Consider the following 25,152-nt stretch of genomic DNA (forward strand, 5'->3'; position numbering starts at 1 on the left):
TGCGGGTCAAAGAGTGCGTTCCTGGCCCTGCAGTGAAACAGACACAGGTCTCTGGCTCTTGAATTAAAGGAAGAGATCTGTGAGCTTTCCCCAGAAATGCAAAGATCCTCATAGTGGCTGCCCCAAAGAGTTTACCATCTGAGGCTTTGTCTCCAAGGGGAAATTGTCCAGAATAGCTATTCTGGCATGGGCCTCTGTGTGGACACTTTTCCCGAATAAAAGTCACTACTCAGAGTATTATAGGGAATAAAGTGACTTTTAGATTGGATTAGAGTGTCCATACAGGGAGCTATTCAGGATAGTTTATTTTGCAGTAGCTATCTTGGTCAACTGCCTCTCTCTCTCTCTCTCACACACACACACACATACACACACACACCTCTGTCGCAATTTACTGTTGCTATGTGGAGTCATTTACACTAATGCAGCATTTTGCAGCCACTGTGCATTGGTGTGATAAATACATTCCTGCGGGAAATTCTAATGCACCCCCATAGCTATGCAGTATCTTCCCCTCATTAAGTATTCAGCCAATTAGTCCAGTTCCATGTTCTTAGATTATTGCACAGCATCTCCACATCCGTCACACTGGCTATTTGGCTTCAGTGTCCAAAGCACGTAGCAGAGAACATGGGTACTAATGGCTGAGTTGCAGGTCTGCTCAAGAGTGGACCACAGACTAATGTCAGAGACATTGCCGTAAGGCAGCCCTTGGGGAAAGCGAGGACTTAGAAAAGGGCAAGAATAGGCAGATTTAGTTTGTAGGTAACACTAAGTGGGTAGGTATCACAAACATAATGCCAAAGAATGGGGAGAGGACGGGGGAGAGGGACTGAGTAGGGAGCCAGACAGGAGAGCTAGAAATGTATATCCAGCTAGGAACATGCTAATTAATACAGCTGGAGAAATTAATCTGAAAAACCAATTCTCTGGGGAGGGCTGGAAAAGGAGTTTTATCAGCGACTGGACAGTCTTCATGTTGTTCATGTGGTTCTTGGTTGCAATGTACGGGGAATAACCCTGCATCACGGACTTACAGGTTGTGCCCACTCTTGGCCCATACAGTCCCTGGGGGGGAACCTCTTCAGTGTGACAGCCCTTCTTGGGGGTCCACTCTCTCTTGGGGGTTAATACCCTCCGCCTCCTGGAACCACACCTCTCTGAGCCTTAGCATGCCTGTATCTCACTGTCACTCACTCTGGACCCCTGGGGCCTCCACTCCCAGAGGGAATAATGCAACCCTGTTCTCTAGACCGGAGTGACTCTCAGCCAGCATAAAACAGGAGGATTTATTGAGCATCTGAACCAGCATAGGAAACTTTCAGGGCCCTCAGGCCTGACCTCCCCCAGCACAGCACATCTAAGTCTCTCCTGCATCCAGGTGGGCTCTGCCTGCTCTCTCCAGTCCCGAGCCTCCGTGCTTTTCCAGCTGGGCATCTGATATCACCGGCTCCAAGTCCTGCCTCTGTCCATTGTCTTCTATCCAGGTAAACAGGGTTGCCTGGGCCTCCTCTCCTCTCAGCCATTCTCTGTCCCCCTCTGGCTGGAACTGGCTGGTCAGGTTACCGTGGTTCTCTCTTCGCAGATCATTGTCCTCCCACTGGCCAGAACCAGCTGTGACTTCCGAGCTGGGCCTCCCAGTCACCAGGTCACCAGTCTCTGGGGTATCCATTCTCCAGGCCATTGGCTGGGGTACCAAGTTCTGTTGCTGGTCCTCTGTAACAACAAACTCCCTCTCCCATCACTTCATTAAACCAGTAATACCCAGGGAAACTGAATCCCACCCCCTCTGCATGCAAACCATTGAAAAAAACAAGAGAACCCCCCACTTTGTCACACCCTGTACTTCAGCGGCCACACATTCACCCTCTCTATAGTAAACACCACCCTTCATCTCTAATCCTGTCCTTGGAAGATTAACTGCAAACCCTGCTGCCCCCACACACACCCTGCCCCTGTGCTGGGGCTGTGAGGGGAGCAGTTAGGGCCACGCACACTCATCCCATTCTGTTTCTGCTCTGGGGAAAGTCTGCTGGATGTTTGTATGCTGCCAAGAATATCATCCATGGAGCCAAGTACACCTCAGAGGCTAGCAGCGCCAGGCAAGGGGCTCCATCTGCCCTCTCAAGCCTTAGAGAACTCTGGGGACTGAGTTCAGTCAGGATTTCACCTTCAAAAAAGTTGTACATATTCTCAGTGAGGATGAAAACAACCACAGTTTAAAACAACAATGCTGTTCCCATATGGATAAATATCTGAATAAAGACTGGGAGTGGATGGGTCATTACAAAAACTAATTTTACCATACTAATTTCCCCCTACTGTTACACACACCTTCTTGTCAACTGTTTGAAATGGGCCATCCTCATTACCACTACAAAAGTGATTTTTCCTCCCTTAGTATTCTACTGTTAATTGAATTATCTTGTTAGACTAACCCCGCACTTGGTAAGGCAACTCCTATCTTTTCATGTACTATGTATATATACCTGCTACTGTATTTTCCACTCCATGCATCTGATGAAGTGGGCTGTAGCCCATGAAAGTTTATGCCCAAATAAATTTGTTAGTCTCTAAGGTGCCACAAGGACTCCTCGTTGTTTTTGCTGATAGACTAACACAGCTACCCTTCTGAAACCTGTTCCCATATGGCTGGCTCAGTATCCCAGATCAGCCCTTTGGTGCCCCACAACCTCTCACGACTGCTGGACTTTGCAGTCCCAGCCTGGTGCCTGGTACTGGTTACAGCACCAGCAACTGACTGGGCAGTCTGTTCTTCTGTTAATAAAGTGCCAGCATCAGTCCCATGAGATTTCATGCAGTGAAGCCATTTGGAGGGGTTGAGGCTCAGAATTTTGGTTCCAGTATTGCACCCATCCTGGCACCCAAAGGGACAGCACAATCCCCTTCTTACTGAAAAATGTAGGGTTCTCTTGTCCTGCCAGGGCAGAGCCTAATCAATGGGAAAAGACCATCAGTCACTGCAGAAGGGGTCTGTGCCCCAAAAAATGCTCAGTGCCATCTGGCAAGGGGGTAACAAGAATGGCCTCAATAATGCCATCCTTCGGTGTACTGGAACACAGTCTGGTATGTTCATTCCGGTGCACCAAAGGATCTCATGTGAGGTCTTAAATGAAAGCCAGAGTCACACAGGTCATTAATATAATTGGGAAATGCATGTACAGACACTATGTAAGTGTTACATGCTGTGTCTACTGAAACCAGGCTTTAAAGTCAGCAAGCTGACAACAGCTCCCTCTCTCTGTCAGCATGTGAATTAAGCCCTGTGAACCAACACAGTGGAGAGACATTTACATACACAGTCACTGGGGAGATATGAAATCAACAGGGAGGCCGCACACTGGGGTTACCCTGACACTGGGGACAGACAGTGAACTTTGGGGGACAGCAGGAGAAAGCAAGGACAACACCCCTTTATCTGGCACTGGGGAAGGAAATGGGCAGTGCGTTTACATCCCTGAAAACGAGATCTCAATCAGCCCTGGCTGAAATACTGCAGAGGACATTGGGACTGAGATAAATGTCTTTAGAGAGGAGGGTAACTGCTGAGTCTCTGGAAAGTATGTTCTGAGTTTGGTTTATATGTAACCGTTTGCTGCCATTCTCCTTACTCATTACCTCTTGTATCCTGGATAGTAAACGTATCCGTTTCACTATGCAGATATCCCAATGCTCTGGCAGTAAGCAGCGAGCTGATCCTCATTGACTCATACAAGCTGTTGTGTGCACTGTTCCCTGGGGGATCGCAGCCCTGTTATTTCTGAGAGTATTCAGTGGAGAAGGAGGGGAGAGACACTCCAGAAGAATGCTCCAAAGGGACTTGGGGACTGGGGTGCTCCAACAATTAACCTGTGTGCAAAGTAAGGGCTGCCATAGCCCAAGGGAGAGTGCTGGGGTGGCTAACAGACTGATGTTGTCAGCACAAGCAAGTCTTCCTCATACCGGCGATGTGGGGTTGCAAGATGATTCTCATTCCTGGGTCCCCTGAACTGTCACAGGGTCCCTCTCACTGTGTGAATAGTCCCACTCCAGGCTGGCCCCAGTTTAAGAGCTTATAGCCATGCACAACATGAATCCATTAATGGTTGAATTTAGTAAGATCCCTCAAGGGCCCAGCATCTGCTTGAGGGGCAATAGGGTGGACATAATGTACCTGGACTTCAGCAAGACTCTTGACACAGTCCCACGTGACATTAGAATCATAGAATATCAGGGTTGGAAGGGAACCTCAGGAGGTCATATAGTCCAACCCCCTGCTCAGAGCAGGACCAACCCCCAGACAGATTATTGCCCCAAATTCCTAAATGGCCCCCTCAAGGAGTGAACTCACAACCCTGGGTTTAGCTGGCCCTTGCTCAAACCACTGAGCTATCCCTCCCATTCTGATAAGTAGGCTGGAGAAATGCAGGTTTGCCAGAGCTACCATTAAGTGGATACAGAATTGGTTAAACAACCACAAACAACAAGTAACTATTAATGGAATTATCTCAGATTGGAGGGAGATCTCAAGTGGGGTTACACAGGATCTGTTCTGGGGCTGGTTTTGTTTAACACCTTTATCAATGATCTGGATGTAGGAATAGAGAGCATACCGATCAAATTTGCAGATGACACAGAGCTGAATGGGAGGTTGCCAACACTTTGGAGGATAAAGCTAAAATTCAGAGGGATCTTTATAAATTGAAGAACTGGGCTATAGAGAACAAAATTAAATTCAACAAGACAAATGTAAGGTGCTACACAAGGGGAGAAAAAACAAAAGCACGAATACAGAATGATGGATAACTGGCTTGGCAGCAGCACTGCTAAGAAGGATTTGGGAGTTGTGGTGGGTCACAGCCTCAACATGAGTAAAAAATGTGTGTATTTGCTGCTGTAAAAAAAAAGCAAATACAATTTTAGGTTGCATTAGCAGAGGCATAACATGCAAGTCATGGGAGATGATAGTACCACTCTATTCAGTGCTGGTTAGGCCTCAGCTGGAGTAGTGTGTCTACTCTTGGTCACCAATGTATAGAAAGGATGGAGAGAAACTGGAAGGGAGCCAGAGGTGAGTGAAGAAGATGATCAAAGGGATGGACCCATTTCTGATGTGCTGCCTTTAGTGACTCATAGAAGGAGGTCATCTAATCCAACCCCCTGCTCAAAGCAGGACCAACCCCAACTAAATCATTCCAGCCAGGGTTTTGTCAAACTGGGCATTAAAAATCTCTAAGGATGGAGATTCCACCACCTCCCTAAATAACCCATTCCAGTGCTTCACCACCCTCCTAGTGAAATAGTTTTTCCTAATATCCAACCTAGACCTCCCCCACTGCAATTTGAGATCATTGCTTCTTGTTCTGTCATCTGCCACTACTGAGAATGGCCTAGCTTCATCCTCTTTGGAACCCCCCTTCAGGTAGTTGAAGGTTGCTATCAAATTCCCCCCCCACACACACACTCTTCTCTTCTGCAGACTAAATAAGCCTAGTTCCCTCAGCCGCTCCTCATAAGTCATATGCCCCATCCCCCTAATCATTTTTGTTGTCCTCCGCTGGACTTGCTCCAGTTTGTCCACATCCCTTCAGTAGTGGGAGGCGAAACACTGGAGGCAATACTCCAGATGTGGCCTCACCAGTGCCAAATAGAGGGGAATAATCACTTCCATCAATCTGCTGGCAATGCTCTTACTAATGCAGCCCAATATGCCGTTAGCCTTCTTGGCAACAAGGGCACACTGTTGACTCATATCCAGCTTCTTGTCCACTGTAATCCCCAGGTCCTTTTCTGCAGAACTGCTGGTTAGCCAGTCGGTTCCAAGCCTGTAGCAGTCTTCCGTTCTAAGTGCAGGACTCTGCATTTGTCCTTGTTGAACCTCATCAAAAATGGGGTGGAGATGTATGTAAATTGCTTGTTGGAGTTTCTTCTTCCCTTAAACTCTGCCTACTTGCCTGTCTGTCCTTCCATCGTGAGCTCTGGGAATGTTCTTCTCTCTCCTCTTTCATGAGTGTTTGGAAGGGGCCTAGAATGTAGTGGGTGGTACTGTAAATAAATACATGCATCAAAATATGACTACCATCACCAGTAATAAAATAGATATACTGCCAGTCACCATTACACTGTCAGCCTGAAGGCTGGCTCCATGTTTGTTTAATACCGAGCGTTTCACCAGATGAATATAGCAGTCTGGTTGTTTCTGCAATTAGTTTGGGAGAAAGCATAGGCTAACATATCAGAGATTCACTTTCCATGGCAGCAAGTCTTCTGAGAGCTGAACCGGGAGCTTTGCCTAGCTTGCAAGCACTGGACTAGGCCCTGTCTTAGACATCATTTGCTGTTTAAGATATTCTTTCCAAGCTTATGTTCAAAGCAGCTTCCCAGGCTGAATTCAGGGGAGTTTCTTTGCTGGAGTTTTGCTCTGTGGTTTCTCCGAGTTTGTGCACATCTTCCTGCTGCTCACTCCAGAAATTAGTGTTTCAAAGATTCCCCATGACCAATATGAGAGGTTGTAATTCATAATATACAGCATTACATTTGTAGGTGTCATTCATTTTCACAGGCATAGAGTTTGTAAAAGCTAAAATGAAGCTTCATCTTTAAATTGTCATTTAATGCAGCTACCACAAATTTAAAAGAAAAGGTTAAATATTTTAAATGAAAGCCATTGGGCTACCTGGAATAATCTTAGTCATATTTCAGGGTACAATTCCCAGGGTAATTTATGACATCTGCTTGGAACATTTTGGACAGGTTGATACAGCAGCATTTTTCATTTCCATTAGGAAAATCAATGCAATTAAAACCCACAGTTTAGAGTCTAGGTTTGAAAGGAAACATGTTATTTCCACAGTGTGAGCATCCTACCAGTTTTTTATAGACAGCCACATCCTTGCGGGGCCTCTGGAAGTTCAGCACTGAAGCAGCCTAGTTGTTGGTGAAAGTTGCTGGCTTTAAAGACAGGGAGACCAAGGGGAAGGGACTTACTAATGGAGCTGCCCAGTCTCCCAAATCATCACCTCCACCCACAGTGGGAGGCAGGGATAAACCCAGAGCTTGCAGCAGGGGAGTGTCATAGATGCAGAATTACTCTTTCTTTCCCATACCCAGTGGAGTCCCCTCCCTGTGAATCTAGATCCAGGCCTAAGGGGGGGCGGGGGGAAATGTGGGAGAGGGGGCATGGGCACTCTCTCTGCATTGCAGCTCAGAAACCTGCAGGGATTTTTCACCACAGTGGGGAGGACTGGAGTCAGTGTTACAGTCCCTTTGCACTCTGAAGCCCCCTCCTACTGGGATAGTGCCTGGAGTCATGGCACCAATGCTGCAATGGAGGGCACGGGGCACTAATGCACAGGGGTGCACTGGCACCCTTGTGTGACTGCTCAGTGGGCCGGTGCCTAGCAGAGTCCAATTCAGAGATTATGTGGTGTAGAGGCAGGATGCCAGCTCTCTGCACCACAGCTGGATTGGGCACAACATGAGGAAACTCCAGCAGAAGCATTGCTTGCACAGCCTGCTTGACTATCAAATTATCCTCCTACTTGGGTATCATGTCCACACAGCAATGCTCCCCAGACAGGCTCACGCACATGCAGCACAGGGCAGGTAGCCCAATGCCTGAGTGAACATAGTGCTGGGAAGTAGAAGAGGGAGCCATGGCATCGGCTAACTCTGGGGGCTTGTCTGTGCTGTCCCTGGCCTCAAGGTCAGTCAGAAGGCATCTACCAGCTTAAACTATACCCCAAGGGACCCTCTGCCGGCTGAGGATCAGCATAGCAGAGTGGGATTTAGCCACACCTTCTCCCTGCCCCTCCCCTCACACCTGGCTTTATGCTCTCCCTGTGAGTGTTTTCAGCTGGCACCTCCACCAGGCACCCACCCCAATGCTCTGCCTGGGTAGTGCTGGGATGTAGAAGAGAATCTGTCCTGTACCTGCAGTGTGTTCAGAGGCTCCTGAAACACCCATCTGCCCTGTCCCACTAGGGGCTGCTGGGAGCAGGAGCTTTTCAGCAATGCCCAAACAGGAGACATCACATTGTGGTGTGGTCTAGCCCTTCTCTCTAGTGTCTGGTTTGTCTGCTCCGATTGTGAGCTCTTTGAGACAGGCACTGTCTGCTGCTCTGTGTGTGTGCAGCACCTGGCACCGTACAACAAGGCCTTGTTCTTAGTTAGTCCCTAGGCACGACTGTAGTAAACAGGACTGGTTGAGTGAAGTGAGGTTTAACACTCAATTCAATGACATTTCTCTGTGACAGGAGATGGATCACTTGATGATTGCCTGTTCTATTCATTCCCTCTGAAGCACTGGCATTGGTTACTGTCGGAAGACAGGATACTGGGCTAGATGGTCCTTTGGTCTGACCCAGTATGGCCATTCTTATGTTCTTATGTCTGTAACCTGATAACTTTTCACCACCATAGCTAAACAATGCCAGAATGCCAGGCAATGTTCTAAGCATCAGTGGGCAGAGCCGTATGGATTTTGGTGAAAATTAGAAAAACCAAAAGGGGGAAATAGGGGACACACGGAGCCCTTGGTTATCTGGTTAACAGAGCCAGCAGCTGCAGCCATCTCTGTGGCAGCATTTCTCAAACTGGGGGTCCCGACCCAAAAAGGGGTTGCAAAATTATTGTAGCACGGACCATGAGAGCTACAATACATCATATCATGCCACGTAACTTCTGTGCTGCTGCTGGCAGCGGCACTGCCTTCAGAGCCGGGTGGCCTGACAGCAAATGTGGAGAACAATTTAAGTGTCTGCCTCAGTTCCCTGGAGCTGTGATTTTAAAAAAGTTGTGTGCTTCAAAACAACAGCACCCCTCGCATTAAGGGTCAAGATATTTGTTTGTACATAGTTGTGTATAAAGCCACAATCCTTGGACAATGTTATGATCACTGAAAAAGGCTTCCAACTCCCCAGACTGTGTCCTGTTGTCAAATTTTTTTTTCAGAAAACATGTTTCTTAAATGTCCACCTATTTATTCCTGAAAACTGTTGCTTTACACTTTTTGAAAGCCTTCAGCATCTCTGACTGCAGGGATAGTGATTACATGCTTCATTTAGTGCTTCTATCAGTATGTACAGTAATTTGCTATCACTTTTGGGCAGGAATGGCATCACAGCCTGAAATATTTGCAAAGGGGGGCCCATCAAAAAATGTTTGAGAACCCCTGATCGATAGCTCAGAGAACTGGTTGAGGCAGCTAATAACAGCAACCCCATCTCAGCTCTGCCCACCAACCCAATAGAATTTAAAATGTTGAGAGGCTGAAAGACTCCTCCGAGACAGAGAATGGGGCAGAGGGGGATCCTGGCATGGGGGGAAGGGGCGTTGGGGACAGGAAGAACCCCAGGCCTGAGGGGAGAACTGGGGACAATGGTATGGGAGAAAGGTGGGGATGGAGGACCTGGGTGGCATGGGAACATGGGGACACTCAGGAGGCAACCGCGCAGTGAGCAGAAGCATGCAGCAGCAAGATTCAGCCTGGGGAGGGGAATGAGCCTCAGACTCCCAGCTCTGGCCTGAGCCCAAACACCCACACAGCTGTGTTTGGTGTCATAGCACAAACTGCACCAGCCCGAGTCTGTTGACCTGGGCTCTGAGACTCACTGGTCTGGTGTGCTGCTCGCTGTGCACATGCCCCACAGAGCTCCTGGCATGTGACAGTGGAGTGAATGGGAAAAGATAGAGCCCCTGGCATGGTAGGGAGGGGGAAGGTGTGATGTTATTGATATAATCAAGGACCATATAGAACATGGTTGCAACCAAGGTCCTGTAGTGGCACCAAATCTTGTATAAAGGGGGTCAAATGAGGTGTCTTATACAAGGGTATGGTTCACTGGTTATGATTATGCTGTCTATATGTGTGTAACAATTTTGTAGTTGAAGTTATGAATATTGGCTCCAGACTATCTGTATTTCAAACTTATGCTATGCTTCTGGAAGACATCCCAGACAAGTTGGTGTTAGCTCTGCCTAGCTTACTTGATGGCCCATTAAGGACCATCAGCTATACACATTGAGAGAAGACAGATTACGCCTTGCAACTCAGCAAAGTATGCAGGGACTGGCCCATGTGACTCCAGACTCCATTTTGCTGTAATTTTCCACAGTAAGGACAAAGAGGTGTTTGTACACCTAGAAAAGACTATAAAAGGCTGATGCCTCTCCTCCATCTTGTCTTCAGTCCTGCTTCTTACATCTGGAGGGACTTTGCTACAAACTGAAGCTCTAAACAAAGGACTGAATGACCCATCCCAGCTGGGGATGTTCCAGAGACTTGATTTTGAACCTGCAGTTTATTTCATCACTGCTACAAGCCTGAACCAAGAACTTTGCCATTACTGTATGTAATTGATTCCATTTAACCAATTCTAACTCTCATCTATATCTTTTTCCTTTTATAAATAAACCTTTAGATTTTAGATTCTAAAGGATTAGCAACAGCGTGATTTATGGGTAAGATCTGATTTGTATATTGACCTGGATCTGGGGCTTGGTCCTTTGGGATCAAGAGAACCTTTTTTCTTTCATTGGGGATTTGGTTTTCATAACCATTTGTTCCCATAACAAGTGGCACTGGTGGTGATACTGGGAAACTGGAGTATCTTAGGGAATTGCTTGTGTGACTTGTGGTTAACCAGTGGGGTGAGACCAAAGTCTTCACTGTCTGGCTGGTTTGGTTTGCCTTAGAGGTGGAAAAACCCCAGCCTAGGGTTGTAACTGCCCAGTTTGAGCAATTTGTCCTGAATTGGCACTCTCAGTTGGGTCCCGCCAGAATCGCATTGTTACAGAAGGGGACACACAGAGCCATGGCATGGTGCGGGGAAGGCACTGCAGGGAACTTGTGAGGGGGAGCGGAGGGATTCAAGGAGCCCCAGTGTGTGCAATGTGCTCAGCCAGCAGAAGCAACAAAATGTGCAACCTTGTAGTTAAAAATACTAGTGAGGCATGGTATGATGGGGGGCTTATCCCACACTTGCCCTGAAGGTTTAATGTAGGCAAAGAAGTGGGCCAATTAACTAGACAGGCCACAGCTGGGAGGAACTCCCAATGGTTGAAGTAACTCCCTGATTGAATAACATGGGAGCCCAGCTGAGGAGGACGAGCTGAGCTGGGTTCATAAGGACAAGAAGCTGGCAGAAAGGGGGTACAGGAAAGCAGTCTACAGTCACTCCCTGGGAGAAGGGAGCTGTGTTGGGGGGGCTGCACAGCCAAACAGCCTACAATCACACCTGGGGAGGAGGGAGTTTTGGGGCTGGCAAACCCAAAGAAGGGGGGAGCCAGAAGGTACGGAAAGGCTCAGGGAAGAGGCAGCAAGGTGCAGAATGGAGCAGACCTGGGCTGCTGATTAGAGAGTCCTTGAGCTGGAATCGGGAGTAGAGAGTGGGCCTGGGTTCCCCTGTCAGCCCCTGGGGTGTGTGGCACGGGTTGGGCAGTGAAGGCACAGACTGCCTGAGCCTATTCGTAGGAAGAGACTTTGATGCCCCAGAAGGGGAGGACACATGTGACTAGGTCAGAGGGCTGAGCCAAGAACACAGAGCATCTTGTCTCACTGAGAGCCAGAAAGAGAAGGCAGGACATGCAGCAAGACATGGAGCAGAACTCATGACATATGGTGTGAGGTGGGGGGCCTGGCTGAATTCCCACTGGCAGAGTTCAGAGGGGAGGAAGGGCTGCTACTTAATAAATCACAAGCCACACTTTGTGGGCTAAACACTCAGCTTGATGGCATTGCTCAGTCTATCTGTCTGAGATGCAAAAGCTTTTGAAGACTATGTACGATCAATTCCAAAATGTCCAGGAACATTCTAAGCCTGCATCAGAAGAACCCTGTTGGTTTTGGTGACAGTCAGAAAACTAGCACCCTGACAAAGCTGATTTCCACACAGCACCCACCTAGTGGATGCAGAGGCCGGCATGAAAAGTAACTGTGCCAATCATTCCACTGCCAGTTAATTTGCATACTTCAATCCCATTGGTTAAACTGAGTCAGCAAATGAAAGTGCAAGTCAGGACTGGGAAGCTTTGACAGAGTTGGGGGTGGAGGGTTCAAGACAGGAAGAGTGGGGGATGCTTCAGATCAGGAGCTGAATAGCAGCAAGGGTGAAGATTTGCCCTGCGGATCCCTCCACACTATGCCTGGCTCAGGCCAAATCATTTACCTTTGTCCAGTCAAAACTGTTTGACTTCATCTAGACAGTGCCCTTTATCATATTTGTTGCTTTTCTCTGGATTTTCTCCAATTTGTCCACGTCTTTCCTGAAAAGTGACACCCAGAACTGGACACAAAACTTCAGTTGAGGCCTAATCAGCATGGAGTAGAGTGGAAGAATTGTTTCTTGTGTCTTGCTTACAACACTCAATATGTCTTTCCAGCTTGACTGTGAACAATTGCTATCTACTCTCTGGGAACAGTTTTCAAACCAATTATGCACCCACCTTATAGTAACTCCATCTAGGTTGTATTTGCCTAGTTTGTTTATGAGAAGGTCATGCGAGACAGTATCAAAAGCCTTACTAAAGTCAAGATGTACCACATCTACTGCTTCCCCCCATCCACAAAACTTGTTAACATGTCAAAGCTATTATGTTGGTTTGACGTGATTTGTTCTTGACAAATCCATGCTGACTTTTATTTATCACTTTATTATCTTTTAGGTATTTGCAAATTGATTGCTTAATTATTTGCTCCATTATCGTTCCAGGTGCTGAAGTTAAGCAGACTGGTCTGTAATTCCCTGGGTTGTCCTTATTTTCCTTTTTAAGATTGGCACTATATTTTCCATTTTCCAGTCCTCTGGAATCTCTCCCATCTTCCATGACTTTTCTAATATGGGTCAGCAGTATCATGAATGCCCCTATATGGAGTGTGAGTATGGACAAGTGTGGATGGCAGAAAGCATGCCTGTAAGCACACTCCAGTGAAAGTAGCAATACCTATGCTGATAAATGCTGATAAATGGAACTGCGGTAACATGCCTAGTGGATTCTGGGAATGGGTAGATGTAATCTGGGCTGACTTGGTCCCAAACCCTGAAATCCCCAGGGAGGCTATATTCCTGCAATGTATTCATGGAGACATTAAACCCTATACCACTTAATGTGTGCAGTTGACCATATAGGAGAACACAAAGTCCCTTGAAGAGCCCTGGCCTCAACACTAGCCTACCACATTATCTTGGGTCAGGATTGAGAGCATTTCTCTGAGGTATTGAGGGGCTAAATCAACTCCAGAGACACCAGAGAAAGTAGCAGAGAAAACCTGGGACCCCATGGCCTAAAATGGTGACAGGTATAGGTGAGAAGCTGAACACTGGAGATGGGGGATTTGGCCAAAAGGAAGCTCTGCTGGAAGGGCCTCCTAACAATGGGGAAATATTGATTCCCTACCATATGGGGAGATACTGACCACAGAGATGGACTTTTTAAAGGACCAGAGGGAGGACAAAATCTTAAATCAGGTGTGTGACCAACTGCTGGCATGTAACGTGGAACTAGGGTGACCAGACAGCAAGTGTGAAAAATCGGGACAGGGGATGGGGGGTAATAGGAGCCTATGTAAGAAAAAGACCCAAAAATTGGGACTGTCCCTATAAAATCGGGACATCTGGTCACCCTACGTGGAACTGACAGACCCTCAATGAGTGGCACACTATCCCTGGTTTGAGCTCCAGGGGGAGCAACTGTACTGACTGAAGAAAGACTGACTAACAAGGGAAGTTTGATAGGAACTCCTAATCCCCTGGCATCACCAGTGCGAAGTCATGTGCCTAGCACATGCTATCCCCTCTGCAGATCACCTCGGACAAGAGAAGAATATGGCCCAGATTTTAGATGGCTTCCTTTTGGCCTGGAGTACACCAGAAAGTTAAAAAAATTCTCCATCTCCTGCCCTGAATGCCAACTAGTAGGATCAAGAGGGGGGACAAAAGCCCCTCTGGTCCCCCTCCCCATTGTCGACAAATCCATATTAGTAACAGTCAATTATGCTACCTGCTATCCTGAGACAATCCAACTGCACAACACCAGTGCAAAGACTATTGCTGCAGAACTGCTGTAAGTCTTTGCTTGAAAAGGGTTACCTAAGGATATCCTCATAGATCAAGGTACTAACTTTGTCTCAGCTGCTAAAGGAGTTCTGTGGTTTTCTAAACATAAAGACTTTATGCACATTGGTCTATCACCCACAGACAGATGGTCTAGTTGAATGATTCAACCAGACCCAGAAGTGGATGTTAAAAAAGTTTATGCCTGAGGACCTCCAACACTGAGATCAGCTGATTCCCCTGTTATTTGCTATTCATGAGGCACCTCAATCACCTGCTGGGTTCTTCCCATTTTAACTCTTGTATGGGAGATGACACTGGAGAATTCTCAACTTGATCTGAGACATGTGGGAAGGGCAGGCTCCTAGGACAGAAAATATCCTACAAAATTTGCTGAAGCTCGAGGATAGGCTTGAGATCCTTGAGACCTTTTGCTAAAACAAAATATATATATCATCAATATTCAACGTACCCAGAAGTGAGCCTACAACTATGGGGTGCATGTGCACTTATTTAAGCCTGGTGATTGAGTACTCCTCCTGCTCCCAAGTTACTTGCCAACTGAAAAGGACTCTATGAAGTGGTATGCTAAGTCAGGCCAGTTAACTTTGAAATTAGGAAGACCAACAAGGACAGATCTAAAGCTGTGGAAGGAATGAAAAGGCTTATTTATTTCCCCTTATGTTTATGACCCAGAACTGGGGGCCCATGTGCTCACCTCATTGCCCTCAGACTCTATACAGATGGGGGGAACACCTCTGCCTGGAACAAAGGGCCCAGCTGAGAAGCCTCATAAAAGCCTTCTAGTTGGTGTTCTCCTCCTGGCTGGGGCAGACCCATTTCATGCACCACCATATCCAAATGGAACCAGGGTGGCTAGTCAAGGAGAACCTCCAGCCATACAGTCTGTGATGGGTTGGGTCACAGAGAACTCCTTGGGACTGCCATCTGATGTGCTGAGACTATCTCTGAGCCCATTTTCCCTAGCAGGTTGGGACTTCAGTACCCTGTCTTGTTGAGCCAGATGCTAGCCTGCTGCAAACACAGACCCAGGTCTGAACCATATCCCCCTGTCAAAGTTAGACTCAGGACGCATAGTTTGTCAGACCACTTTGTTTTATTAGCACAGCGCTCTGCTAATACAGTCAGATAATGTGAGCCCCTATGCAAGATTCAAACAGTCTTATTTATACAGATAAAAGGGTGCAAACTAAACAAAGGGACAGAGAGAGCAAAATTGTAAAATTTGCATAGGGCACAATATGCATATCCTGCTTCCTTATTAACTCTTATCGATCTAAGGCTAATGCTTCACCAATTGCCCTTAAGTGGGGCAATTCATTAAGCAGTTAATGTCTGCTTTCCTGCCCCCTGGCTTGCAGCATTTCTCATTTCTACTTAAAGATACATACAGCATTCTTTAATTCATTCTATTTCTTTAATATAATTCATTTCGCTTTCACAATCCCTCCTTTTGGTCAAGCTTATGCAAAGACCAACAATTACTGGGTTCCACATATTAATCGTTCTTTATCTTTTCATTCATCAGTGATATTTTGAAATCATCATATTAGCACTCTGTTTTGGGGCAGTCACTTGGGTGGCATACCTTACACAATTCTGGATACAACAGGAGATTAGCTGAAAACATACAAAAATTAAGATTTCAAACAGGATAGTCAGGGCTCCCTGAAACAACCAGTTTCCTATGCCAGAGAAATTGAACAGGTTACTTAGCCACTTCCATAAAGAACTCGGCTCTTCATAGGGAAGATATGCAATTTGTTCTAAGTGACTAGCGTGATCTATTACCTCATTGGTGTCGTCAGGTATGAACACACAATATTCTTTTCCAGTGAGAGCACAGGTCCCTCCTTTGGCCGCCAGCACTATGTCCAATGCCTGACGGTTTTGGAGGGTCATCTGTCAGATCGCCCCTGTTTCTTTGGCCAGGGTTTTTTAAACTCTCTCCGATTTCATTTGCCATTATTTCAACTACTGCTTGTAACCTCAGGAGCCTTTTTGCATGGTGTTGAAAGATTGTATTGTTTTCACTAAAGTTACTGTAGGGGGAACATGAAATTGATTTTTCTTCTGTTTGATCCTCAGGTCAAGAAAAAATTCATATCCCCATACCCACCCCGCCACTTTTTAGTTTTATTTGAATAATCCCATACACCATTGGCCGCAATATGCTGAAGGCAACAGCTTTTTCCCAGATCCAGCCCTGTCCATTACACACCCAACACCAATGACCTTTTCTCTCCACCACACTTATCCATTTAGATACATTTATTCCCACTGTTTCTCAAGTGTCATTATTGTTCCATGTTTTGTTAAACGGACAAAGTCCTCCAGTGAGGTCTGGGGAATTGAGTGGGATTGCCAGGACAGGAACACCAGCTTGAGAGTGGGCTGGGATGTGGCTGCAGACCCAGCAATTAGAAATATTAAGGGTCTGAGCTATCCACACTTGCTGCTGGATAAAAGAATTGTCATTGTGGACTCCCCAGACCTTAAGACACCAGCAGCGGAGGAACAGGCACCACCAGAGGCGCATGTTGGAGGCAAGGCCCTTCTGGTTCTGACAACCTCAACTGAGGGAACCGCAGTCATGGTTTTACATCCACCAGGCAGCAGGCGCTAGGCTCACTACTGCTTCTTTTTGGGCCTTGCTTTAGGTCCTTGTCTGCTTCTGGCAACCCTTACAAGAGCGTAGATGGTAAGGTATTGCAGGCTGTTCCTCTAGGTCGTCTTCTGGAGTCAAAATTGACTCTGCGTGGTCCTGAGGTGATGATTGATTTGCTGGGGGTGGTGCCTTCTTACACTGCGAAGCATGTATCCACGCTGTGATGCCAGACAGTTTAACAGCCATCTGGATAGTAAGCAGTACCTGATGATTCTTTGATGTCCTTTAAGTCTCTTTACTTCTTCCTTGACTCTGGCTATAACAATGGCCTTCACACCTTATCTTTTCCTGATGCATACATTCCTTATTCACACAGATTGAGAATACAAACAGTAGTATTTTATATCGAGCAAAAAGGCATTGCAAATTAAACCTTGCTAAGTTTTACAATCAATAACCAAGACAATTTACATTGAGACCCAGGCCTTCAATGTTCCTCTAATCTACTTAACAGACACAATAGAGAATCCTGTTTCTTACTTACTAAACCTTAAAATAAAGAAATGTATATTTAACTAGACTGCCTACTTCGTAATATATATAGGAAACCACAGTAGACATTATAACTTATTCTAAAACAAAAGGGTGACCATAATCAGTCATAAGGATTGTTCTGGTCTGTCATTCCTTTCTGCTATTCAAAAAGGGTGGCTGACAGGATGAAATCAAATCATACATTAATTCTTATGGGACATTATAAAATCCTGCTCCTACATATCCCCCCTTTTGACACTAAGATTATTAATCGCCAGTGTCACTTCTTATTTAGTCCATGTAATAGAAAATACTGGGAGGAGATTTGGGCCTGTGCCTCTAGCTTTGCATACATTTGTTTTATCCAACAGCACATTTCAAACATTCCAATTAAACCCACATACAATTTAAAACCAAAAGCAATTAGGGTTAGTAACATTAGTATGCCGTTAGTTGTGGGAGACCATTCAGAAAATATGTTATATCAATGGAAAGCAGTTATGTCTTTCTGCAGTGGCAATTCTTAACATGTTCACATTTGCGTGTATAATATGAATGGGTCAGTTTCCCACATTGCCTTTTTGTTTGTTTTAGGAACTATGTTATCTTTTTACCTTTTGTAAACACAATACTTACATTACATTTACATTTGTCTATTGGAAGGTTGCTAACACTTCCATTCTTTTAAAACACTTTTCCTCCAAGAATTAACACATACACATAGCCCATTATACAGTACTTTGTTCTCATTATTCATTTTATCCCACATACAGGATCCTAGTGAGATTCTTTACTACAGGGCTTTGGAGCAACAGGCATGGATAATCATACCCACTTTTATTTGTTTCTTATTAGGTTGTCCTGTAGCTGATATTAGCTTTTTCTGAAAGACAAAAATAACATTTTTCTACCCCTTTTGGGGTGGCATTTATTATTGCTTAAAATATTCCTTTCTTTTACAAATACCCTTGCTGATTGCAGGCAAAACAAGAGGAATTACCTCCATATTTTCCTGTGTTTTTGTTCTATAGGCAGGCCAGGTTTCAATGGTTTCTATCTTTTAAGAGTTATGGGGAAATTATCCCACTGTTCAGTCATTAAATCCATGAGGTGGTGTACCTCAGTTTTCCCTTTACAGCAGACCAAGTTTACAATGTCTTTCCTGCTGTGTTAAGCTCTAAGTTTGCTTACAGGTAACAGCTGAAAAGCATCATTACCATAAAGGATTTTTCCAAAAATCATACACACTATACATTGTTACAGGGGTACTTATTAACATTAAATTTATTCTAATTAAAGGTATTTTGTTATACCGTGCCTTTTATTTAGACAATTTGTTTGCTGACCAGGTATGTTCTTTATTTGCAACTTATTTGCGCTGGCAGATCTCTCACTTCCTTTATCAGTTAGGTAATTTGCATCAACACAGGCTTGGCTTTTGGATTCAAAGCCATCAGCAGAGCTCAGAGACTCTGTCTTAAAAGGAACACAATTAACTTTTACCAGAGTTTTGATTACTTTTAACTCTTGCTTCCAAAACACACAGAGAGCTGAAAAAGAAAACACAGTCTATTGTGGCTCCTTTGGAGCCCTAATAGGATTTTAATTAAGTAACATGTTTCCTTTGCATTTCTTTTACCCCCTCTATAATATACACTGCACGTGTCTGCACATTCCTTCTATACTTTAACTTTTAAAACATTAGCCATATTAAGTTTTACATAAGGTGTAACTGTTTCTTTTGTTCTTACAGAGTTTTATGTACCCTTATCAAAGTGACAGTCTGATTACACAGAGCCATTTTAAGGCTCAGTGTTTCTAACATTGCTTCTTTTTGTTTTGTGCACCTCACCCCTGCTGTTGCTTCAGAGGGGCACTGTCTTTATTCTTTTACTACAGCTTTCATCTGCTATTTTGTTACAAAAACAAACAAACAAACAAACAAAAAAGAATCCAGAATCCCTCCCTATTCTTCTGATTTTGACTGCCCTGCTGCAGTCATGACTTGGTCTTTATTTGAAAACATTTAAATTTTGTAAAGAATCAAGTTACCCCTTAAGGGTTAAATACCAAATCTCAAAGCCAACCACCACTGATTACCTGTGTCTGGCAAAAAGGTCTGTCAGTTTTGCAACTTTGAATTAAAGAGTCAAATGGATTTTTAGTGGCATTATAAACAAAACAAAACCAATTTATCTTAAACCTACAAAACAGGAGTTTTACAAACCTCACATATTCCCACAGACAGATGGATACATACACATTTTCGTTTACTTAACATCCCTTTTACACTGCTTTGTTTTTACATAGCTGTACATAAATTACATTACCTTTATACATTTGGAGCAGTTAAGTTCCAATAGAACCCCCCCTATGTTCTTTTAACAAATTTGACTCAATTGTCCATAGTCAAATGATTTTAATTAGATAGTCTCTTTATCTGGATTATTTACAGACACTCTTTTGGAAAAGGGCCCATTTTTCCTTCAGAATGGCTGCAAAGAAACCAAGAATTCTTTTAACAAGGTCCTTTTTAACATTTTTACAAGGTTTAACTGCTTAATTCTTTTCAGCCTCTGTAGAGTTAACTTTTCACTCTCTTTCCTTAAATCATTTGTTTATTTCCCAAGACGACACCTTTATCAACTCAGATTTCACCATTTTAAGTATTGTTCCAGGGGTTCATGCTTGCACTTACTCCTGACACTATGTCCTTAGGGCTTCCAACCTGTTTTTCAGTTTCTTTATCTGTTGCTTGCCTGCTTGTCTGGGCCCGATCCTGCTTTTTCCAATGAACCGTTTTTGTGAGTGATATTGTGGTCATTTCACAATTTTGAAAGAAATGTTTAAGGAAAGGGACCAGGAAGGGGAGTTGAGGAGCCCACCCTCCTTGCTGAATTGGTAGTGGAACACTAAAGAATCAGTTTCTGAGGCATTCAATGAACGGGAACAGAACAAGGGGCTTTTTGTCCTTTTTACAATGAGATGGGAGTATGGACAGGGTTGGGATCGATCCGGGGTTGTTGGGGTTTTTTTCGGAGAACGGGGTAAAGGGGAGCGCTCGGTCTGGCGGTGGGAGAGGAGGCTTTTAATAAAGCTTTTAACTTATTATTTGAATATTTGAGAGAGGCGAGCTTTGATTTTGTCCACCTACGATTTGCCTCTTCCCACCACTTCATGAAACAATTAACCTCTCCTTTTCCAATTTAGTTTTAGATTGGCTGAGTTTGTCTTTTAAGATGTCCTCTCGGTCCTTGTTCCAAGATTTTAACAGTGGCCACTGAGTTTTGGGATCTCCCTGAGTTAGCCTAGACCATTTTTCCAGAAATTTACAGGAGTCCGGACCCTTCCTAAAACTGAGCCGGCATTCCTTTGGGGAACTGTCCCAACTTAGACATCTGGTTATCAATACAGGAGGACTTTACCACACCAATCACACAAGAAGGAAATTCGGGTTCGTCAGAGCGATGCCCAGTGCAACACACAAAAGGAGCCCACAGGCTACTGTCTCAATCGCCCTTGCTTTCACACCAAGGGTTTTACCCAAGGTGCGGTGCGGCTGCGATTGTGCAGATTTCACTCACTCAGACCACGAGGACAGGAACCCCTTGGTCGGCCGATCCCCGGATGGAGATGGCACCCAGACTCAAACACTCCAGGAGGACGAATAGACACAGAGACAGGACAGTCCTCAGTCCGGACAAAACACAGAAATAATTACCTGACCAGATTTCTGATGTCAAATCCCGGGATCCCTACCAGAATAGAGTGGGAACCAACAGGTTCAATGGCATAGACCTCACTGTGGTCGTTCAGGAGGAGGACCGCTTGGGCCAGGTGCCAGCTGCCACAGTCATCCTACAAAAATGGTCAGGAATCACACGGCCCCAGTGAAGACGGTTGCCATCTCGGTGGGACCTCCAAATTGTCAAAGTTAGACTCAGGACTCATAGTTTGTCAGACCACTCTGTTTTATTAGCACAGTGCTCTGCTAATACATTCAGATAATGTGAGCCCCCATGCAAAATTCAAACAGTCTTATTTATACAGATAAAAGGGTGCGAACTAAACAAAGGGACAGAGAGAGCAAAATTGTAAAATTTGCATAGGGCACAATATGCATATCCTGCTTCCTTATTAACTCTTATCAATCTAAGGCTAATGCTTCACCAATTGCCCTTAAGTGGGGCAATTCATTAAGCAGTTAATGTCTGCTTTCCTGCCCCCTGGCTTGCAGCATTTCTCATTTCTACTTAAAGGTACATACAGCATTCTTTAATTCATTCTATTTCTTTAATATAATTCATTTCACTTTCACACCCCAAAAGCTGCAAGCTTAACTGAAAATAGCTTAAGAAGTGCTCCTGTCTCCAGCAACCAGATATCCAGTTCCCAATGGGGTCCAAACCCCAAATAAATCTGTTTTACTCTGTATAAAGCTTATATAGGGTAAACTCATAAATTGTCTGCCCTCTATAACACTGAGAGAGATATATACAGCTATTTGCTCACCCAGGAATTATTAATTGACCCAGAGTAAGTAATTAAGCAAAAAGTGATTTTATTAAGTATAAAAAGTAGGATTTAAGTGGTTCCAAGTAATAACAGACAGAACAAAGTAAATTACCAAGCAAAATAAAACAAAAACACGCAAGTCTAAGCCTAATACAGTAAGAAACCGATTACAGATGAAACCTCACCCTCAGAGATGTTCCAATCAGCTTCTTTCATAGACGAGACTCCTCTCTAGTCTGGGCCCAATCCTTTCCCCTGATACAGTCCTTGTTCCAGCTCATGTGGTAGCTAGGGGATTTCTCATGACTGCAGCCCCCTTTGTTCTGTTCCACTCACTTATATATTTTTTGCACAAGGCAGGAATCCTTTGTCTCTCTGGATCCCCACCCAAGGCCGGATTAACTTTTTGTGGGCCCGGCACCAAACATATTTGTGGACCCTCCAGGGGAATGATGGTAAAAGACAGGAGATCAACACAGAAATTGTCTTTGACACAGCACATAGCTACACAGGTTTTATTAACAATAGAATGGTGTGAGGGGTGGAGGAGCCCCCATTTGATGCTCAGGGTGGGGGTGGGGATGTGGGGAGGTGCAGGAGTCAGGCCATGGGGGTGCTGGATATGCATGGGGGTGCAGGAGTCAGGGCAGGGGGCTCTGTGTGAGTGAGGGGGTGCAGGGCCTAGGGGCGTATGGGGGGGTGCAGGGGTCAAGGCAAATGGCTGGGTGTGTGGGCTCAGGTCATGGGGTACTCACAACCGGGGGCTGGAGGCATAGGTGCTGATGTTTGGTTTTGTTGGTGGGTGCCCTCCCTAGGCCCCACTCCCACTCTGCTCCTCCCCCTCCCCGCCCACCCTTGCTCCTCTGTGCCCCCTCCTCCGAGCACCTCTACCAGTTTGGGGGGAGGCTATTTTCAGCATATTTATACACATTAGAGAAAAAAGGTGGGTGAGGTAATATATTTTATTGGACCAGCTTCTGGTGGTGAGAGAGACAAGCTTTTGAGCTTTCACAGAACTCTTCTTCAGGAAGAAGAACTCTGTGAAAGCTCCAAAGCTCGTCTCTCTCTCTCACCAACATAAGTTGCTCCAATAAAAGATATTACCTCACCACCTTGTTGCTCTAATTTCCTGGGAACAACAGGGCTACAACAACCTAGCATACAAAAATGCAAGATTCACATGAACAGCACAGAGTGACCACCATCACACCAGGACACTATTTTCAGGATTCATCTTAGCATAATGTCATCATCACACCAAGGAAGTAGCACTACCAGCACAATGAGATAAATATAGCCACATGTGCATGCCAAAAATTCACAGTACAAGCACACTGGGATCCACACAGCAGGATAGTAGTGTCAGTTTAGCTCTCAGTTTAGTGGGGATACACTCAGGGACTGAGTCCAAAGGTTCAGCTAAACACAAGGGCACCTGCAAATAGTTGTACTAACAGCAGGATCTACACTGGCACAATAGGAGGAGTTGCATGTCAGGGCACTAATCCCCAATCCCAGTGCAAGGTAATATGGGCTCCAGGCACCAGGTCTTTAGTACCAGAATTTGTACTCCCAGGAGAGTGGGATGGAATTATAGAAGTTACAGGGGGAAAAGCCCTCTGTGATCATCCTGGCTCAGTCTATCTCCCTGCCAATGCAGGGCTGATCCTTACTGATGTTTTGTTCAGTCTCCTTTTAAAAGTCCCAAGCCTTGGGGTTTCTAGCTGTGACACTCTATACCAGGGGTTCTCAGACTGGGGGTCGGGACCCCTCAGGAGGTTGCGAGGTTATTACTTGGGAGGTCACAAGCTGTCAACCTCCACCCCAAACCCCGCTTTGCCTCCAGCATTTATAATGGTGTTAAATATATAAAAACAGGAGATAGTTCCATCCTTCCCTTGGGAGACAATTCCATCCACACCCCAAGGCAGAGCTTGCACTGCTAGGAATGTTTCCCCTGATAACCTCAGTTTCCCTCTCCTACCCCCCCACCCCAATCCCTTCCCCACTGCCTCTTCCCTTTCACCTACCACCCTCCTAAGAGGCAATCACCCAGGTGCCAGGGACGGGGACCAAGCGCACTACATGGACATGGCCACTGTCTCTGAGAGGCAGGAGTCTCTGCCTGGGCAGGGAGGGCAAGCAGGGGGGCACCACACCCCGCAGGAGATCAGGCGATCCCCCCCACACACACACACACCATGCCCATCCTGGTCCAGCTGCCTGGCAGGGGCTGGTACTCTCAGTCTCTCTGTGCTACGGGGGTGCAGAGGATGCTTTTGGAGATGCCTCTGACTGAGCCCCCTGCTAGATGCAGAGAGCTGGGTGGCAGCTGGTGCCCACCACCATACAGATGGCCACCGCGCCAGCAGCCAGGTGCCGGCTCTCAGCACAGGCAGCTGGGAAGGGGTTTCAGTCCCCCCCAGCCACCCTCACCCCAAGACCCCCTTTGAAATACACTTACCAGCTGCTGCTACTGGCTGCCTTTAGTTGGGTGAGAGGTTGAAGGGAGGCTGAGAGCTGCTCAGCTGCAGAGCCAGAGAAAGCACGCCTGCTGCCTACAAGAAGCAGGTAGGAGAAGGAGGCGGGGCTGCACCAGTGGGGTCGCTCAGCCCCTGCTCCAGGAGCAGAGTTCCCCTCGCTGATTGGCTGGTGGCCAAAAAAAACAGCTAAACAGCACTGCTAGTGTAGTGTATTACACTACACCGGCCACGCAGATCAGCAACTCAGAGCTGGAAAAAGACGTCTTTGATCGGTGGCGGCTCCTGCTGCTGGCTCTGCAAAAAAACTGCTGATCATCTCTCCCCCCACCCCCACCGCCCTGGCCAAACAGCTGATGGCTTGCTGGCCACCACAGGCCCCATAAACAGTTGACTTCTGGGTGCCCCCTATGGCTGGAGGGGCATGCACCGATTCCACCCCCTTCCCCAAGGCCCCACCCCCACCTCTCCTCCTCCCAGGAGCGGCGAGCTTGCTGGAGCTCAGCTCTTCCCCCTTCCTCCTGCTGGTAGATAGCTGATCGGCAGCAGGGAGGGGTGGGTACGCAGCAGGCTGGGGGAAGAGGTGGGGGAGGAACTTGGCTGCTGCTGGCAGAGCCTGCCTTGCTGCAGCAGGAGCCCAGCACCAGCAGCGCCAAGCTTCAGAGAGAGCAGGTAGCAGAGAAGAGCGGCCGGCCTGGGCCCCTTCAGAGTGTGGGCCTGGTGCAATGGCACCACCGGCACTATGGTAAATCCGCAATTGTCCCCACCTCTCCTTCTAAATGGAAAAGCACAAGGTTTAAGATGGATTCCAGTTCAGGTGACATGATCACATGTCACTGTAAGACTTCATTACCCACTTGCCAGCACACACGTATACAGGAAGACTTACAAATAAAGAGCCATTTACAACCAATTGTCCTGGTTAATGAGAGCCATCAAGATT

At 46.1% G+C, this 25,152-nt stretch overlaps 1 long non-coding RNA gene across 1 annotated transcript; it reads right to left on the reverse strand.

Annotated features, from left to right (window-relative positions):
- Positions 1–17,057: 17,057 nt before the first annotated feature.
- Positions 17,058–24,497, reverse strand: LOC128842448 (uncharacterized). Its single transcript, XR_008446005.1, has 2 exons — positions 24,194–24,497; positions 17,058–21,072 (listed from the first exon to the last, which is right to left on the reverse strand). It is a non-coding gene; the product is annotated as an uncharacterized LOC128842448 (long non-coding RNA).
- Positions 24,498–25,152: the final 655 nt, after the last annotated feature.

The sequence above is a fragment of the Malaclemys terrapin genome, chromosome 8 (genome assembly GCF_027887155.1).
Source record: "Malaclemys terrapin pileata isolate rMalTer1 chromosome 8, rMalTer1.hap1, whole genome shotgun sequence".
Taxonomy (NCBI): Eukaryota; Metazoa; Chordata; order Testudines; family Emydidae; genus Malaclemys; species Malaclemys terrapin.